At 43.4% G+C, this 20,853-nt stretch overlaps 1 long non-coding RNA gene across 1 annotated transcript in view; it reads left to right on the top strand.

Annotated features, from left to right (window-relative positions):
• LOC310833639 overlaps positions 1–20,853 on the top strand; it is a 103,685-nt gene that overhangs the window by 34,644 nt on the left and 48,188 nt on the right. The window lies entirely within an intron of this gene.

Genomic DNA, 20,853 nt, shown 5'->3' with positions numbered 1-20,853 from the left:
TATATAGCAGTAAACAGAAATGTGCCTTTGTTGGCCAGAATATAACTTTTACTGCTGACGATACTATGTAGTTTCATGCCAGAATGGTGTGACTACTTAGCAGAGCTGAAGTGAAAAGCATCTTAAGGCCCCTTCATGCAGGTTTCCCTGAGATTTGGGGGTCACACCAGAGTGTCAGGGCTGGAGTCAGGCAGTAGGCTAGCACAACACAATGAACCACTCGATTCAGTTAACTTTATTCAAGGAAATCTACAGCACTGGCCTAGTGCCCTCAGCGACTCTTTAAAGGAGGTCTTGCCCCAATGAAACAGTTGCGAGGACTGAAGGTCTCCCAGTGTCCTTCACAGTGACATGAAGATGAAACTTTCCCAGTGTCCACCAGGATTCCTCATCTCCAGGGTCTTTCCCACGTAGTGTCAGGCTGCATCTGCGCACAACCTCCCTCTTCTCTGTCCTCCTTATTTCTCAGCATGTTCTTGGAGACCAGGGGAGAAGGGGAGCCAGTCACAGCAGGAAGGGGAGATTCCCTGGCTTCTTCCACAGCCAGCCCCTCTGCCTCTTTGCCCCACTCCTCCCCAGCCCCTGCTTCTGCCTTGGACTCTGCCATAACCTCTTCCTGTTCACTACTTCTGCTTCTGCCATCTCCTCCTCCTGGTCTAGTCCTTCTCCCTTTGACCACTTATCGTCATCCCACCACCCTCTCCTGGCTTCAAGCCTTCTTCCTTTGGGAACAAGAGATTGGTACCACCAGAAGTCAGGTTCCAAGGCTTCAGGCAGCACAAGTAAGCACCCCTCCTACTGCATGGTGTTAAAGGGACCAGAATCTATCCACATTCTGTCATGTTAGAAATAGCAGCATATGATTTCCCACCTCTGCGTACCCACCTGCATGCACTCAGGAGTAAGGTGGACAAATCTAGGCTCTGATTCACAAGTTTGTGAAAAGAAACCTGTTTCCAGGACCCCAAATCCTGTTAGATAACTACCATGTTACTTGAAGCTAAAGGATATCCAGTCAGTACACAAAGTACTCCTGAACTGCCCAATGGAAGAGGAAGAGGAGGAGGAGGAGTTTGGATTTGATATCCTGCTTTATCACTACCCTAAGGAGTCTCAAAGTGGTTAACAATCTCCTTTCCCTTCCTCCCCCACAACAAACGTTCTGTGAGGTGAGTGAGGCTGAGAGACTTCAGAGAAATGTGACTAGCCCAAGGTCACCCAGCAGCTGCATGTGGAGGAGCGGGGAAGTGAACCCAGTTCACCAGATTACGAGTCCACTACTCCTAACCACTACACCACACTGGCTCTCCAGATGATGTTGGGTTCCAACCCCCATCAGCCCCAGCCAAAATGCCCAAGGATTAAGGGTGATGTTGCAATCCAACAACATCTGGAGAGTCAGAGGTTCAACATTGCTGGCTTATGCACTGAAGAGGGAGCCCATATTCCTTGGCACAGCCTGTTCATCCGCCAATCTTTTCATTCGTTTTCTGCCTGGTGATAGCCAGCATGGTGTAGGGGTTAGGGTGTCAAGACTAGAAATCCCCACTCTGCCTTGGGCAGTCTTTGCCTCTCAGCCTAACCTACCTCACAGGGTTTTTGTGGGGATTAAATGAAGGCGGCCATATGTGCAACCTTGAGGTCCTTGGAGCAAAAACAGTTGGCTACAAATGCAATAAATAAATAATGTGGGACAAAGGTACAGTCCTGCTGGCTAAAGCGGATGAGAAAAAAGAGTGAGCAAAAGAGCTGGAGGAACTGTGGAATGGTGCTGTGATGCCTTGAAATGTGTAGAGGTTTTGGAGTCAAACAATTCGAGTTCTGGCTGATGGATACTATGCCATTGAGCGTCTCCTGAAGGGGCCCAGTTCCTTGAGCTGCCATGACTGCTATCCTAGCTAGGGTGTTTAGAAGGCCACAGCGTGACTTTGATTTAGCTAAAATGCTGTATGCATGGCCAACTCCTGGTGGGAGTTTTGCCCCAAACCCCTTGAATGCACCATACTGGTTAAAGACGCATTAAACTTCAGACTTACAGCTTCCTTTCAGGAGTTTTTGTCTGAGTGTTGTCAGAAATCTCTAGAAATAACCTCATTTCATGGGTGGCACCTGTAAATGTGGCCAAGCTGGGAGAGAAATATCGACACTTTTGCTATTTTTCTCATTATCCTCAAGGCATATGTGAATTCACCCTGAGCTTCCCTCTGAATAGGGTGAACTTCTTTTAAAAAATGGATTATCCATTTTGAGTTTTATATAAGTACCAAGCCAGCTGATTATGGATCTTCAGCAGATTGCGCTCATCTTGTGTACTAAGCTAGTGAGATGGATCAGAAAATGATACTTCCTATTTCTCCATCTGAAAGAACCCAGACTATATTGTAGGTTGTTTGTTTGTTTTAATGAACAGAACAAGGCTGTCCTCTGGTGTCTAACAGTGAAACTGCTATGTGGTCCATTTGGAGGGAAAGAATACCGGCATGTAACAATTGGCTCAGTGGGTCAGCAATTCAATGAAAAAGTTTAAGAGCATGAAAAGACATCAGTAAGACCTGTTACTCACATAGCATGATTTTAAAGCAGTAGCAAATGCCAAGGTTATATATAGAAAAAGAAGCAGACTTCTGAGTTCCCAATATCTATTATTTCAGGCAAGCAAACTTAGTTCTACTTCAATAATTCCAAATTTGAAAAGCAATAGCAAAGCAATGCTCAGATTATGGGGAAAATATTGGGTCTCAATGAAAGGTGAAAGGTCTGTCTCCTGACCCTCACCAATTTGAGCAATATCATTGCCTTCCCTTATGTAGTTTTATTGAATTAATAATATCACTCAATCACTTACAGCAAAAAGAAATCTCAAAGCAGTTTCCAACAATAAAAATACAAATTAAAACAGAAAAACAAAATAATGGATGATAGAATAGAAGGACACAGTGCTAAGGGTAAGAATGAACAAATAATTCATTACTGGTTCATCACGGGTTTCATTTTCCCAACCTTAGGTTGGTTCTTCACATTTATACATCAGTTTGCAAAAATAAAGTTCTCACAAAATAATATACATTTTTGTATGCCATTTTCTGTGTTATATTTTTGCCAAATTAATTTCCTCTAACAGAATTATGGATTATTTTCAAATATCTGGGCATTTTCCCTACATGTTATTTGGCCGGATAACTGGAATGCAAAGTTCAAAGAAGTGCAATTTCAAAGAATGGCCGTGTTTCAGTTCTCATATTGTTTCTGAAATTGTGAATTCGGTATACTCACCTTTAGATGCTTATTGAATCAAATTTCTCTCCCTAGCTATAGGTCAGGGAACAGCCAAGCAAACAGACAGGTTTTTATACTCAGCAGGCCATGTCTCCCAAATAAGGGGGAGGGGCGATTCCAGAGGGTAAGGACCACCAAGGAAAGCTTCCTCTGGTTATCTTAATGATCCAATGGGCCTCTGTCAGTATATGCCTGTTTTCAGTTTCCTCTGCTCTGGTTAGCCAACCATTATCTGAAAAGGTTTTCCTTTAGCCTTCTTAAAACCATAGCTAAGGAGACCATCTAAAAACATTAGGCAGTCACCTTGTGAAATCCAAGTACTGTTGCAAAGCCACTAAAGAGGACATGAGGACAGGGGTCCAATTTTAAAATGGACATCAAGAAAATTGGGCATGGCAAGCATAGCAATAGATGGTGGAAGGCTGTATGAATCAGAAATGGAACACTGCTTCCTTAACGCAGAGGAAGTATAGAACACATGGCGACTTAGTAGATCTCTTTAATTTTCTCACGATACTCCTATAAGCATTCTAGAAGCAGCAGAGATGGGCAAGGCTGTTTGGAAGAATCAGGGGGTTTGATTGCTCTGCCCACCTCTCCCTCTCTGCCTTGTTTCCAGTGGGGATAAACTAAATATAATTTAAGCAGAAACAGAAGAATGCAAAAGCATTCCTTTACTCTCTCTCTCTCACCCTGAGGGCCTGAGTCTGGCATGCTGTAGGGTAGGAAGGTCAAACACATACTTTAACAGTGCAAACCTGAAAGGTGATTACTTTTGTTTGGATATTGCCCTAACTTTAGGACTTAAGAGTTAAATACAGTGGTACCTCTGGTTGCGAACGGGATCCATTCTGGATACCTGTTCACAACATGAAAAGAGCACAACCTGAAGCGCTGTATCTGCGCAGGTGTGCGGTGCGATTTGGCGCTCGTGCGCGAAGCAAGATTTAGCGCTTCTGTTCATGTGCGAGTGGCAAAACCTGGAAGTAACCCTTTCCAGTACTTCCGGGTCGCTGTGGGACGTAACCTGAAAGAACGTAACATGAAGCAAACGTAACATGAGGTATGACTGTAAATGCTTGAAATTATGGTACTGGTAGTGATTCTGACAGCAATAGCCACTAGACAAACACTTATATAAATTATTCTTGTTCCAGGGAGGCTCACCTGACACCTTCACTGAATATTTTTAGGCACCAGGCAAAAACATTCCTCTTCACCCAAACCTCGGGCTGTTTAAACAATCTGGTTTTAAAAATGTTTCAGTTGGCAGGGGGCAGGTTATTGGTGTTGTTATGTTATGTATTTTGTGTTTTTATACTGTGAACCACCCTGGGATCTTCGGATGAAGGGCAGTGTATAAATTCAATAAAGGATAATAAGGCTATGGTCCTAAACAGTTACTAAATCCCATTGATTTCAGTTACTTCTGTGTAAACTGAGCATTCATTGCTTAGACTGAACTGCAGCTAAGTAAAGTGAACAGACCCAAAATATAAAGTAAGTTTAACCCACTGTTAAATCAAATCTCATCTCCAACTGCATGGTTTGTTGTTTGTCCTCCATTAGATGAAGACTTAATTAGATGAATCTTCACGTAGTCAGTGATCAGAAACAACGTTGCGGCTGACTGGGATGAAAGCAGTCTGTTGTGGGATGTTTATTTCTTCCTACCACACCAGCTAATTCATCTGCAGTAATTGGCTTGTGCTCGTCAGAGCAGTGAGGCATAAGCCAGCGTTTTCACACTGATCTGTAGCAATGCTTCCCATGATAACCAAAAATTAATGGTCTCTGCTATTGGCTGCTTTTATTTACATCCAGAGTCTGATAATTAGTGGACTCATTCAGTCATCATCAGTCTCATTTCAAGCCAAACAGGAGAACCTGGTGGTTATAAAATGAGATCAAGGAGGTCACCAAACTGCTGTTGATTACAAAGAAAAAATGAAATACAATTTTTCTCTCCTAAACTTGCAGCCATAGGAATCCTGCCCTGTACTTGAGCTACTACGTACCCCTAACTATCGTCTCTATTGTAAGTTGTTTTAAACTGATTTTAATATTGTGTTTTAATGTTGCAGTCCACCCAGAAAATCTAGGGTGAAGGGCAGATAATAAATTAATAATAGTAAGAAGAGGAGTTTGGATTTGATATCCCACCTTTCACTCCCTTTAAGGAGTCTCAAAGCGGCTAACATTCTCCTTTTCCCTTCCTCCCCCACAACAAACACTCTTGCCACTTTAAAAACTATATTTCTCATCAGTCTTGCATTATAAAATTGAAATAAATGAAGCTATTATTTATTCTTAACCACCCATTTTCTTGGGAGGTGTTTTTTTTTAACTGATAGCAGTTCCAAAGTACTTGCTTGTGCATTGGAATTTCAAATCATTTCCCTCTAATAAGTCATTAATATTTAACATTAAAACCAAATTGTTTTGTTCTTTTACATATCCACACACCACCTACCACTAACACAAAATTCTAATAAGTAAGTTAATGCCAGAACTCTTTTAGGCAGATAGTCAAATTGTGTTCAAGGTGTGTGGATTTTCAGTCGATACGAAGCATGCTGCATTACTTTTTTAAAAATAAGATATGCTATTTTAACACATTACTATTCCAGTTGTTAACTACTATAGTCAAGATGTTTCAGTTCATGCTTCTTGCTTTCATCTATGGGGGAGTTCCTGAAACTAACTTTTCCCTCAAAACTTGTTTTTATGCTTGAGTGTCAATTTAAGCAGAGTTTGTCTTTTCTAAGAGTTTTGAAAATAATAACCACTTCCCATCAGGGTTCCTCTAAAATACCTGAAATAGAGAAAACGGGCTTTGATTTGGCTGTGTTACAAGAGGTGTTGCAAATCAAGAAGTTAGGAAGTGCAGACCACTTCATCAAGCTCACAGAGACATGTTTACCCAAGGAAGGGGCTGGTATCAAGTAATCAGGCAGATTTGTGGAGGGCAAGGCTGCCCATGGTTACAAGCCACAAATGCAACATGCTTCCTCTAAGGTCAAGTCAGTGTGCCTCTGAACAGTGTGCATTGGCAGCAAAGGCCTATTGTCTCCCTGACCTGCTATTAGGCTTCTCATATGCATCTGGATGGCCACTAGGAGAACAGGGTGGGCCATTGGCCTGATCCAGCCAGGCTCTTCTTGTGTTTTAGTGCAGACACGCACCAAAGCAGAGGACTTTGATGGATCTTTTGCAGTGATGCAGGGTAAGAGAGCATGGTTGCAGCTGCTCTATTTTGATACTATTGCTTAGTGTAGTCTTTGTGGTGTGCAAGGTGTCATGTAAAGCCTGCAAGAGAGTTGGTTTCCGGACTCACAACGCAGCTGTAACATGGACAGAGCAGAGGAGTGGACAAAACTAGTTGGCAGCAGATTATGGCCAAGAAGTGAATTTATAACAATTGAGAAGTGTTCATAGCTAAGCTGAGATTTGTAGACTTTAAGTGCATGTATTTTGACTCATGGCTGTACAAGCTAAAACCCACTAAATTTCTTTGCCCATGCAGCTTCCCAGATATTTGACTAAACATAAACTCAGATGAATGGAAACCCATAGGATTGAGTTGCCATATGTCTAGAATTTCCCAGACACATGTGGAATACGGATGCCCCTAGCAGTGTCCAGGCGGAAATCAGTTTAAAATATCCGGATGTATGGCAGCCTATGTTCGCAGTGCTGTTTTTGCTGTTTTTCCATAAAAATAGCTCAAAAATGGTGGTGGTTGCAATTTTGCCAAAGAAAGGCCAACAACTTTTCTATCTGAATTTTTATTGTCTGAAATATGACAAACCCTACTGCCAGGTATAGTTTGAAAGGGAGCAGCAATTAAATGAAGTACCGAAATTATGGAAACCAGACATTTCAGATAAAAGCCAGTGATCATATAAACTTGATAGCCACTTAATTTCCAAATTTCGGCATACTGAATGTGTGTTTAGAAATAGCAGCTCTCTCTCGCTCTCTCTCTCTCACTCACTCACTCACACACACACACACACACCCATACATTTTATAACCAAGATTTCAAAATATGATTTATGAACAAAATGGTATGATATAAAATCAAAGATGTCTCATTCAACAATGACTTTACCTGGAATATTCCAGTTAAAGCGTTTTTCACAGTCTAAGAGCACAATTCAATCACAAAAGCAGTTAATGGCACAAAGCCACTAAGGCTATACAAGGGGTAGCACAAAGTCTCCAATATGCATCGTCATTTCACAATTCAATGGCATGGTGATTGCTACGTTAAAAGGTGGTTGAAGCTTCTTTTCCCCACGCAAAAGAGATGAAAGGCAACATATGGGGCGGGGGAGGGAAAAGAGGCCCTACTTCTGTTGAGGTACAATAATGACCACAGTAGGGTGTGTATGCTTGAACAGAGCATTTAAGATAACTAGATATATCTCCTTTCTTTTAAATCAAAGGGACCTATCCTTAGAGATCAAGCTTCTTCTGAAGTTATTCCTTCCATCACCACCAAAATCGTGGCAACTGCATAAAAACGCCTGCCTTCTCTTTGTTCCCCTGGCTAGCACTCATTCATGATTTGTATGGATTGTGTACATTTGGAGAAAGAGTCCTCGTTAGATTAATGCTATGAGTTGTAGCTCCGCCCAAAGAACAGAATCCCAATGGAACCCAATGGTTCTGTATTTAAAATTCTAAAATATTAGAACTGTAGAGTTGGATGAACCCCAAGGGTCATCTAGTCCAACCCCCTGCAATGCAGGGATGAATCACAGGAAAGCATCCTGAGGTTATGGAGCTTACAATCTTCAGAACATATGCCTTTAAAAATTAAGTGTTGGTGTTTAAGCAATACTAGGGAAAAGCAAAGCTATTCACAGGGATTTTTTGGAAATATATTCAGCAGTGCTGAAAACCACCGTCCCTTTTCCATGTTTTTCTGGGGCAAAAGTGTTCCCCTCATCGTTTACATCACCCCCATTTGCTATCACTTCCACTTGCATTCCCTTGCGCTTGGTGATTGCTCTTGGTACCAAACAGGAACTTAAATTGTTCAATAACATTTTCTGCAATTGTCGACCACAAAATCAAGAGAATGTTCAGCACACCCCTAAAGAAGACGCTAACGTCTCCATTCTAACAGTTCAGTAATTACTGTATCTGTTTTTACAGTGACTAAGTCAAGAATGAAATTAAAGAGCCTTTCTAGTCGAGTTTTATCTTGACAGTCAGAAGCAGAGAATTCTAAGAGCTAGATTAGCAGCCCACCTTCAACTGGCATATGGCATTTCTCTGAATGGCTCCAAAAGGGCCATTCTGCATGCCTCTGCAGGGGGCACACCATAGTCTGGTGGTGCAGCAACGCCCAGGATGTCAGGTAGCCAGGGATTAGCCTTTCTGCTGTGCTCCTGTGAGAACCCACAAAAGGCTGAGGCAAAAGTGCAAAAGACAAAATATTGGGGGGCCCAGGTGAGCCCGGCCCCACATAACTGATCACATGACATGGCACACATAGACCATTTGAATGGCAATGCCCTTCAATTTGGGGGGAGGTAGCTATATAGTTAAAGCTATGGTTTTCCCAGTAGTGATGTATGGAAGTGAGAGCTGGACCATAAAGAAGGCTGATCGCCGAAGAATTGATGCTTTTGAATTATGGTGTTGGAGGAAACTCTTGAGAGTCCCATGGACTGCAAGAAGATCAAACCTTTCCATTCTTGAGGAAATCAGCCCTGAGTGCTCACTGGAAGGACAGATCGTGAAGCTGAGGCTCCAATACTTTGGCCACCTCATGAGAAGAGAAGACTCCCTGAAAAAGACCCTGATGCTGGGAAAGATGGAGGGCACAAGGAGAAGGGGACGACAGAGGATGAGATAGTTGGACAGTGTTCTTGAAGCTACCAGCATGAGTTTGGCCAAACTGCGGGAGGCAGTGGAAGACAGGAGTGCCTGGCATGCTCTGGTCCATGGGGTCACAAAGAGTCGGACACGGCTAAACAACTAAACAACAAAAGCCCACTCAAAAATTTTGTTGCAGAGACAAAGGGACCTCAGCCACTAGGAATTGGCTCCTTTGGCTGAGGGATCTTGTGGGGATCCTATGAGGAATCAGGTGGCCAAGGGCTATTTTGCCCCACGAGCTTCGCCACCTACCTTTCCTCAGTGCTAGTGCCTCACTGGGTTGCTTGGGTCACTGGGAAACGGAACCTGAAAAGGAATTTTATTCCCAACCTCTGGGTTGTGAGTCTCTTGCCTTTCCCTTTGTGTGTGCATCTATATTGTCAAGTGCTCTCATGCTCTTGTCACAGCTAAGCACAGAAATAACATGAGGCAGGATAAAAAAGTAGGGCCCTGGGAGAAGCTATGATGCAGGCATGCCCCTAGCTTAATTGGGGCCCAACCTTGTCAAAAACCTTCCCTGTTTGGCCAGCAGGATCTTGGATGTTTGATCTACACCATGGAGGGACCCAACACTGGTCAACTCCCATGGGTGGCTGGGGTATATCCCAACCAACTGGAGGAATGGCACTCCAACAAGGCCTGGTTGAAATGAAGGCATGATTCCCACCCTACTGCCATGCCAACCCCACTTACCTGCGGCATAATGAATAAAATTGTGGCAAGTTTTCACCCAGGACAGTTGCCTGGTGTGCATTATTCCCACTATACCCACGAGCTGCAAATCTGTGATTATCCCACGTTTGGAAATAAAATAAAATGGGCGAAAGCCTAGCTTCATTTGGTGAGCATATGCACCAGTGGGTTAAAAGTTCCTTGGAGAATCAAGCCAGACCTCAATTCAGGTATTTTTAAATATAACTTCCAGTACAGCGTGGGGCTGCTTATTCTACTCTGTGCAGAGCGACACCAACTGCGGCAGCTTCTAAAGAATTCTCAATCCACTCATAAAATTAAAATGTAAATTAGAATACGAACACTATAAATAACAGTCCTGCAATGGTGGAAAATGCAAACAAACAGATTTGCCAGATGTTAGCGAGAAACATTTTCAATGTCATATTGAAGAGATTGGATTTGCCTTCCCTACAGAATTAAAACTTGCCGTAAAATGAACTCTGGATGACTTTTCCCTAGCTTTGTACATATCCCCAAGCAGCGCAAACTCGAAGTCTATGTGGAAATAGAATGGTGATTAATCTAGTGTTCTTTATTCTGCATGAAGAGTTACTTAGAAATACATTTGAAATACTTGGAAATCAGTCCTTCCAGAGGCTGTCAGGATTCTAGGAGGACAAAAAGTGTGTGTGCTGATGAAAACAATGATGAAAATATCCCAAAGGTGGAGACAAGCCCCCCATCTGTCAATTATCTAACATCATAATGACATCAAGTGATTGACAGCTGTCACTGGTGGCCCACGGGAGAGGGGGAGGTAGTTCGAAAGGCTTGCTCAGTTCTGTAGGAAGCATTGCACACAGGGCAGAGCAAGCTTTGCAAGCCCTGTGAATGGTACTTGGGGAAAGACTAAGCACAGTGGTTGCCAAGCCTTTTCTGCAGTACTTTGCATGAACCCATTAATCCATTGCCAGGAGCCTGGGAATCACTGCAAACGCCTTTCAGCCAAGCCCTGCCTTTGCCTTCCCCACAACTTGGCCTACCTGACTGCTTTGTTATGTGGAACAGGCAGTGTTACAGGTGCCAAACAATATTCATGCTGCACTGTAAGAAATCAATGTTTTCATGCAGCTGCACCTAACACTTTGGAACTCGTTGCCAATCAACATCAGGCAATTGCCTTTGCTGCAATCTTTTTGGTCCTGCTTAAAACATGTTTGCTTAGGCAAGCCATAGATGGTGTGTTTTAACCTCTTTTTAGTTTACTGCTGATATGAATGGCTTTTAATGAACTGTTTTTACTGGTAATTTCAGTATTTCATATAAACCTCTTAGCGGTTTCATTACAACCAAGAGTTATATAAATTTTGTTAAATAAAATAAAATTTAACAATTCCCTCAGGTGGGCATGGCTTGCATGAAATGGCCTTAAGGACCAAAGCTGGCCTGCAGGCCGGTGGTTCCACATCCCTGCTTTTAGCCCTCTTCAGGGGCTAATATTTGGCAGACAAGTTAACACATGAGAAAGTGGGCTGGAGGACACCAGTTTCTCCACCTCACCCCTTTCATGACTTGGACAGCAATTGACTGCAGTCGGGAACCATTCTGTACAGACGGAGGCTCCCTCCATGTTTTAGGAACCTGATGAAACCTGTAACTGCCCATGTGTACACACTGACCAAAACTGGGAAAGAACTCATTGCCAATGTCTTCTTGACAAAAAGTGACAATCTTACCATAAGATATGGACCCTCACTGGTAAATAGGAACAGTTGAGGGTGTATACTAATATTCCCTTAAAGGATGGATAAAGAACCTGCAGCCCCCTCACAGGCTGTTGGACTCCAACTCCCATCAGCCCTAAGCAGCAGAACCAATGGCCAGGGATGACTGGAGTTGTAGTCCAGCAACTACTGGAGCACCAAAGCTTCCCCATTTGGAATATGTGATAGAAAATATGAGGGAGCCCTTTCCTCCCTGTTCTGCTCTCCCACTTCTTTCCCCCTAACTTGTGACTTTATTATTGAACACGTATGAAAAACCATTGTAAAATATACACATATTAAAAGGGAGCAGCTGGGACTGTTCGCAATATATTGGCAGTGGAACTAATGTGATGGAATGAGTATTGTTGACATACAAATGGCCTCATTTATATTTGGCACTTCTTGGCGACTGTTTTCCAGGCCTCTGAGTTTTGTTCTAAACAACTGAACCACAAGTGGGAAATTCCTCTGCAAATGCGTTCTAAGCAAATAATATGCACAATTTAGTCACAGCTGAGCACTCTGTGGTTTTATTATTTCCAGGGATGCAGCACTTAATTCTGTTGGTGAGCAACACACACACACACCTTGCGCAAGACTTGTATTTTATTGCAGGTATATTTGGCAACATGTTGTTGACACAATATCAGGGCATTAGTGGTGGATTTATTCTGCATTAGTTAGTTCTGATGTCATTGCCCCAGTGCTACCACATTATTGCTGTACGAAGGGAAGCAACAAAGGTGGAAGAAAAATAAACCAAAATGTCTGTGGTATAAAAAGTTGCAGGATTTTAACAGGAAGTTACAGGATATGCACTGATGGGAAATGAAGCAGAGTGACTGCCCCAAAACATTTGCAGGTGCAAATGTTTTTGAAAATGGGATTGCTGTGAATGATAGTTTGTGCTCACAATGCTATCAGGGCTATCACAAGTGTGCAATAAAAAGGATGTCTGGAGAGGTGTCCTTTTTATGGAATAAATACATATCTGATAACAATATGCAGTTGTGGTAAAAAAAAACCCAACAACCCCAAAAAACATGTAGCTTGGCCCCTGTCAGGAGTTCAGCCTACACTCAAGTAGGACCCTGGCAGAGACACATGCCCGACTGGCATGTTCTCTCCCTCCTGGTCTTTCATTCGGGAGCTTCAAAAGCTTTCTTCAACCCAAACATCACAGTGACCGATGCCAACCAACACCAGCACACTTAGGGATCCGCAGAGTCTTCGCAGCTCATGCGTGGCAGACCTCAGCAACTCAGCATTTTGGTTAATCTACTTTATTTACATATAAACACACTCGGAGCACTGCAACATGGCTCCTTCTCTCTCTAGCATCAGACAGCAAAGAGAAAAAGGACAATAGTCCCACTTCACAGAACACAGTAACACAAACATCCTGTCCCCGTCACTTCCCACTCTGTGGAGTCAAAACATATACCGTCATGTGAAAGACAACAATCCCATGACTGCAATCATGGATCAGGAATTCTAACACACAAACACCCCTTTGAATGTTTCACAAAGCAAAACAAAAATCCTTTTTAGGTGTTTAGGTTGTTTAACACACAAAAGGTGCCTCATGGGGAAAAGTGCATGAGCTCCACCACCATCTTCATCTCCATCACCATTTCTCTGGCAGGGAAGTGGGAGGCCGGCTCTACTCTTGCAGGTTCCTCAGACGTTGATTTTTCCAGGATTCTAAAAGGAATGGAGAGCATCTGCCTCTTGTACTTTTCTAAAAAAAACATTTTAGCTAAAGGCTCAACAAAAAATCTACATAAGAGTAAACTCCAAAATTAATAAATGCATATTAACTCCTCATTTTTCACACTGAGTAGGTTCCCCCCAAAAAGCCCCACTCTCCTGTTTCCAATATATTTTTGGTGTGGGGTTGGTTTTTGTTTTTTGTTTTTGGAGAAAAAACTCTAATTAAGATGTGAATAACTTGTCACCTTAATTTCATTGGGACTTAGCAATGTGATTAGGAGTTGGATGCTAACTAAACCTGAACAAACCTGTTGGGAGTTCAGGCAGGCTATGTTGGCACTTTAAATAGAAGTGAAACCAGCACCAGCATCTTTTACAAAGATGACAAAACATATGCTTCTTCCCTGAAGTTGCTCGTGAGTCATACTGAAGTTTATATCAGGCTATCGAGAACCAAATAGAGGAGATGAAAATCCCATTACAACGTGTTCTGTCACTTCTCAAAGATTGTTTTAAAAAAATGTTCCACAGGGATCCAACTATCTCTCTCATATATATATATATATATATATATATATATATATATATATATATCCATTAACTTCCGGAGCATGCCCGTAGCTTAGTCGTGCTTTTTAACCGAGATTGTCTTTGCTGCCTAAGACGAAAGGGGAATAGGAGCGGCAGGATCTGGACAAGAAAATTGTATCAGCTGCTGTCTTATATTTGCCAGTGACCTTGGCTAATGAATGGTGGCATGGATGACTTGGTATCTCCTCCTTCTGGAATTGCCATTATATAAGACAGTGCTGTTATCCCCAGATTCCTTTGCAGAGTTCCATAAATACTTTAGGTTCAGTGAGCTGAGCTAGCCCTTGAATCAATTTTGTATCACTGAGTCTTTTAAGGTCCAGGTAGAAAAAGCCATTGAAGCAAATAAACAGATTGATTTGGTAGCCCTTAGAAAACAGGAGTTTAATGCGGGCAGACTGGGGGGGAGGGATAGGAGAAGGGTTGCTTTGTCTTTCGAAATGGAGTCTACAGATAAATAGCTGTCTCAGCAAAAAAAACAACAAAAAACAAAGCCCATTTCTCCTTTCTGCTGGCTGATCAGATTGACCCTACTGTTAGGCAGATGGAGGTGACTGCCTCAGATAGCAGATGCTAGGGGGCAGTGGTGGCGGCAGCAGCTGCCCAACCATTCCTCCTGAGCCCAGTGTGAGAGGTCAGGGCTGTGTTTGCCATGAGCATGTCCTGGACCCCTATCCCTCCAGTAACTGCTGTCCTCAGATTTGGTGCAGGACACAATCCCATTACTAGTATAGTGGTGCCCTGCAAGACGAATGCCTTGCAAGACGGAAAACTCACTAGACGAGTTTTCCGTTTTGGAGGTGCTTCGCAAAATGAATTTCCTATGGGCTTGCTTAGCAAGACGAAAATGTCTTGCGAGTTCCTGCGGGTTTTTTCTCTCCCCCCCCTTTTTCTAAGCCGCTTATCCGCTAAGCCGCTAAAAGCCGCTAATAGCGTTAATAGCGCTAATCCGTTAATCCGTCAATGTGCTTGCTTCGCAAGACGAAAAAACCGCTAGACGAAGAGACTCGCAGAACGGATTCTTTTCGTCTTGCGAGGCACCACTGTACTGAAGTAAGATTCAACTGCCAATCCCTTTATTATTATTACAGTGGTACCTCAGATTAAGTACTTAATTCGTTCCAGAAGTCCGTACTTAACCTGAAACTGTTCTTAACCTGAAGCGCCACTTTAGTTAATGGAGCACGATTTCTGTTCTCATCCTGAAGCAAAGTTCTTAACCTGAAGCACTATTTCTAGGTTAGTGGAGTCTGTAACCTGAAGCGTATGTAACCTGAAGCATATGTAACCCGAGGTACCACTGTATTTACATTTTTTTAAGTTTTCAGTTACACAGTGATATCACTTTCCATTCTTATGCAGTGATTATTTTGAGCTTCCCACCCAACATTCCATGACAGTTCTTTGTGCATCTTAATTAGCTGCATATACAGTGAAGGTGAAGGGAACCCTGACCATTAGGTCCAGTTGCGGACGACTCTGGGGTTGTGGTGCTCATCTCGCTTTACTGGCCAAGGGAGCCGGCATACAGCTTCCGGGTTATGTGGCTAGCATGACTCAGCCGCTTCTGGCAAACCAGAGCAGCTCATGGAAATACTGTTTACCTTCCTGCTGGAGCTGTACCTATTTATCTACTTGCACTGTGTGCTTTCGAACTGCTAGGTTGGCAGGAGCAGGGACCGAGCAACGGGAGCTCACCCCGTTGTGGGGTGTTGCCGGAAGGTGGCATACAAGACGCCATCTAATCATCTGTTGCTGGACTATAACTCCCATCTTCCCTAGCTAGCAGGCATAGGGGCTAGGAATTATGGGAGTTGTAGTCCAACAGCAGCAGGGAACCCAAGTTTGAGAAACACTGGGCCTAGACAAGCTAAGACTAGAGCTGGACAGCAGCAATCATTAGGCCATAAGCCTCACTGAACACAGTGGGGCCTACCTTTTAGAAAACTCACAACTATTTTGCAAGGGGATCATTTTTCATTTGTATTTATTTATTTGTGGCTGAAAACTCAGACTATGGGTTAAGTAACAAAAACAAAGAAATGCATAAAAAGTAACTTTTGAAATTACCGTATTTTTCGCCCTATAGGACGCACTTTTTCCCCTCCAAAAATGAAGGGGAAATGTGTGTGCGTCCTATGGGGCGAATGCAGGCTTTCACTGAAGCCTGGAGAGTGAGAGGAGTTGGTGCGCACCAACCTCTCTTGCTCTCCAGGCTTCAGGAAGCTCTGCGCAGCCTTCGGGAGCCCGGCGCGAAGTCGTGCTGGGCTCCCAACGGCTGCACGGAGGTGCCTGCAGCCCTGGGCTTTGCCCAGCTCCGCGCAGTCATCCGGAGCCCGGCGCCAAGTCGTGCTGGGCTCCCAACAACTGCGCGGAGGTGCCAGCCCTGCGCCTGGGGGGGAATTCCCCCCCCAAAAAAAACCTAGGTGCGTCCTATGGGGCGGTGCGCCCTATGGGGCGAAAAATACGGTAACTAACACACATTTTAAATCCAACATTGGCACGCATCCAGCCTATACATTTAAAGCACTCTTATACCATACTAAGCTCTTGGGGACATTGTGTTACGGAGACTCCTAGTAAAGCAGTATACTGGAAGTTCAAGTTGTTTCACAAACTTCCAAATGGCTATAAGCAAAACAAATAAAGTGTAAAACCTAAGGTGTGATTTTGCAGCATGCCAAGTGGAAGCTATAAAGAAGATAAAACATAAATAGCACTGTAACTCACTTCCAGTCCAAGAAAGATTGAAGTATATGATGCCTTTGCCCCCCTTACTTGTTTACTCTTCTTAAAAATCATAAACATTCAATTTGTGTACAGCATCTACTTTGGGACGGTGCCTTGGCTACGGCTTCTTTTAAGTACAGCTACAAATCTGTCTATAACAATGGCTATATGTATCCTTTTTTAAAGTGTACCTTGCAACACTGCAGATAAAAGTAGCATTTAGGATGCAATCCTATCTACACTTGCAGTAAATCCCTTTCAACCCCGGTGGGACTTTGCTTCTAAGTAACATGCAAAGGATTGTGGCTGCGGGTGAGTTACAGCAGGCACTGCCAGCTGACCAGGGAAGGGGAGAAAAATGCATGGATCATGCCATGCATCTACACTTTGCAAGCTGCCTTGAACATTTCCTGATGGAAATGCAGAGGGAGGCTTTTAATAGTTTATTAAATAACATTAGCTGAATATGAAATATTAACGAAATTGCCTTTCAGTTATAACAGCAACCTGCTCCTTGGAGAGGTTGTGGGATCCCCTCCCCCCAAAGGCCACACTGGAAAGAATTCAGCTACTTTCCCCTTCCTCACCCAGATAAACCAATGAGGCCAACGCTCCTACCCACCTGTCACTACCCTATCTTCCCCCTCTTTCTCCCACCCCCAGGTACTTTCTCTTCCTTACAGAACAGTAAGCATCAGGTGGGAGAAACATCTCTGACCCTACCACATATAGGTTTCAATCTCTGGATCAGTTTGACATATGATCCCATTCTAATACCTGCCTTCGTATCCCTCTCCCTTTAAATTGAGGGTGGGTTGTGTGGGTGGGAATGCCTTATTAAAATCATGAGGATCTGCACCTTGGATCAATGTTTTTAGTGCCATGGTGGCACTGACAACTGCTAGGTATGCGATTTCCACTCCACACAGTTCATGGATTCTACAAGGCAGGTCCTCCAAAGCACATATCACATTTGGGGCCCCATATGTGTTATGTGGTTTTGGAGGAGGGGGAATTCTGTGCAAAAACCATTATGATCCCTTGCGCACAGGAAGGAAGACCTCTTTTAAGCTGCATGCATAACATACATACATTGAGACCACATTTAAAGCACCCTCTTCCCAAAAAGAACCCTGGGAGCTACAGTTTGTTAAGGGAATTGAAGCTTTGTGAAGGTAAACTACGGTTCCCCGGATTCTTGGGGCGGGGCTGAATGTGTTTTAAATGTACATATGTACACAGCCTAAGATTAGGACTGCCCCACCACACAGCTGCTACTGAACAGAGGACAACCTGCTGTAAAGTAGGACATGACCATCCTAGGCATTCCATATAGGGCTGGGGGAAGGAAGTAACCATGACAGTGTCCTGTTCCCAGTTGATTAACAAGGAGCTCTAAGTGGCATTCATAGTTCTCTTCCACCCTATTTTATTCTCACAACAACCCTGTGAGGTAGGTTAGGCTGAGAGACAGTGACTGGCCCAGGTTTGCCCAGTGAACTTCACTGCTTAGTGTGGATTTGAACCCAGGTGTCCTAGGTCCTTTTTCAACCCTCTAAACACTACACCATACTGGACTTAGTATACAATAACTGATCAGTAGCATGCAGCTCATTTATTTCTCTATGGTTTCTTTAAATAGATGTCACCCTTGCCTCCCAATGATTCCCTGGCATCGAAAGATTTCAGTTTGAATTTTAGCTCCCAGTTCCTGGCAGACAAACAAAGGAAACATCCGCATAGTGGTCTGACAGCCTGCGGTAAGAATGATCAAGGCAACAACCGGACTTTGAAATAGGTCAGATTCCCCACCCCCACCCCCACCCCCCGCCACCGCTCTTCTGAGCGGCAGATGCCACAGTGCCCTGATCCAGCAAAACGAAGCCCAGAGCAAACCCTTGCAGCAAGCTTCATGTTTCTGTTAAAACTTAACACAGCTTTGAAATGGAGATGATCAAAAGTGTTGAGTTACATAGCCCTCTAGTGGCCACACTAATTCCACTGTGCTTGAGCAGTGTGTGTGTTGATATTGATTTGATAGTGGGGGCGGGGGAAGCAAGCTATATGAAGCCTATACACTGAAGCAAAGTTTATGTTACTGGCAAAGACACAATAAGAAAAAGAGGAGTTTGGATTTGATATCCTGCTTTATCACTACCTTAAGAAGTCTCAAAGCAGCTAACAATCTCCTTTCCCTTCCTCCCCCACAACAAACACTCTGTGAGGTGAGTGGGGCTGAGAGACTTCAAAGAAGTGTGACTGGCCCAAGGTCACCCAGCAGCTGCATGTGGAGGAGCGGAGACGCGAACCCGGTTGACCAGATTACGAGTCCACTGCTCTTAATGGTAACAAAGGGCACGATGCAAGGTTTCTCATAACAATATGCAGGAATCACATTTTATGTAAATGATGTGTACATGACTTGGAGTATGGAAGACAAATTGAGAAGATATGGGGGAAATTCTAGGAGAGGGAAACAAGAGTGACCTTACTGTGGGTGTCTGTTATAGACATCCAAACCAGACTGAAGACTTGGATGATGTCTCCCTAGAACAGATTACCAAACATTCAAAAAGGAGAAGTGTACAGTGCTACCTGGGGTTACATACGCTTCAGGTTACACACTCCGCTAACCCAGAAATAGTGCTTCAGGTTAAGAACTTTGCTTCAGGATAAGAACAGAAATCAGGCTCCGGCGGCACGGCAGCAGCAGGAGGCCCCATTAGCTAAAGTGGTGCTTCAGGTTAAGAACAGTTTCAGGTTAAGAACGGACCTCCGGAACGAATTAAGTACTTAACCTGAGGTACCACTGCAGTTGTAGTCATGGGAGATTTCAACTTCCTCAAACTCTGCCAAGAATTTAAGGTCCAACAAAATTCTCCATTACCTCACTGATAATTTGATTTCCCAGAAGGCAGAAGCAGCAACTGGGGGTCATCTAGTCCTCATTCGGGAGGACTTGTAGACCCTCCTTCACTGGAGTTTTTTAAGGAGAGGTTGGATGGCCCTCTGTCGTGTATGATTTATCTGAGATTCCTGCATTTCAGGGGTTGGACTAGATGACCCCTAGGGGTGTCTTCCAACTCTACCATTCTGTAATTCTGACAAATTTCCTTTTTTGTTAAATGATCGTTAAAACATGTGAAGCAAAAAAAAAAAAAAAGTGTACAGTATTCACATTTTGGGTTTCAGCTTAGAGTTTCCTAACCGATTTTAATTGCTTTGCCTCCTTGGAGAATTGCCTGTTAATTAACGGTAGATATTTAATTTTCTCCCCACAACCATAATTTAACTGCTTCTTTTCTTGAATCCTCTGTGACCTCTTCCTTACCAACAGAAGTCCTAAAATAACTGGTGATTGGTAACAGGCAAACTGATCCTACACACCAGTTATATATGGGACAGAGATGCACCATCACTGTGCTAGTGGAGCAGGTTATATACCATATCCGTCTGGGAGGCAACGGGAACAGTACAGAACCAACAAAGACAGGGATATAGCAGTTCAGGGTTGGAGGGGGAGGGGGTTGATGACCCATTACTATTTCTTCAGCAGGTTCCCCGTCTCCAGTGCTTAGGGCCATCCAGTCAGCACAAAAGGGAAGCATTTTAGCCACTGTATGCTCCAAAGGCAAGCGTTTAGAAACACTGAAAACATAAGGCAAGTCCATTTCAAGAGAATGGGGTGCAAGTTCTGGTACATACATCAAGCTCCCTGCCTGCTTCTCCCCCCCCCCCCTCTCTATCTATCTACCTACCTATCTATCTATCTATCTATCATCTATCTATCTATCTATCATCTATCTATCTCTATCTCTATCTCTATCTCTATCATCTCTATATCATCTATATCTATATCTATATATCTATATCATCTATATCTATCTATCTATCTATCTATCTATCTATCTATCTATCTATCTATATTACTGTGGTACCTTGGGTTACAGACACTTCAGGTTACAGACGCTTCAGGTTACAGACTCCACTAACCCAGAAATAGTACCTTGGGTTAAGAACTTTGCTTCAGGATGAGAACAGAAATTACGTTGTGGTGGCGCAGGAGGCCCCATTAGCTAAACTGGTGCCTCAGGTTAAGAACAGTTTCAGGTGAAGAATGGACCTCTGGAATGAATTAAGTTCTTAACCCGAGGTACCAGTGTGTGTGTGTGTGTGTGTGTGTGTGTGTGTGTGTGATGTATGTTTT

Source organism: Podarcis gaigeae (assembly GCF_964106915.1).
Source record: "Podarcis gaigeae genome assembly, chromosome: 1".
Classification (NCBI taxonomy): domain Eukaryota; kingdom Metazoa; phylum Chordata; class Lepidosauria; order Squamata; family Lacertidae; genus Podarcis; species Podarcis gaigeae.
This window is presented reverse-complemented; position numbering and strand designations above follow the sequence as displayed.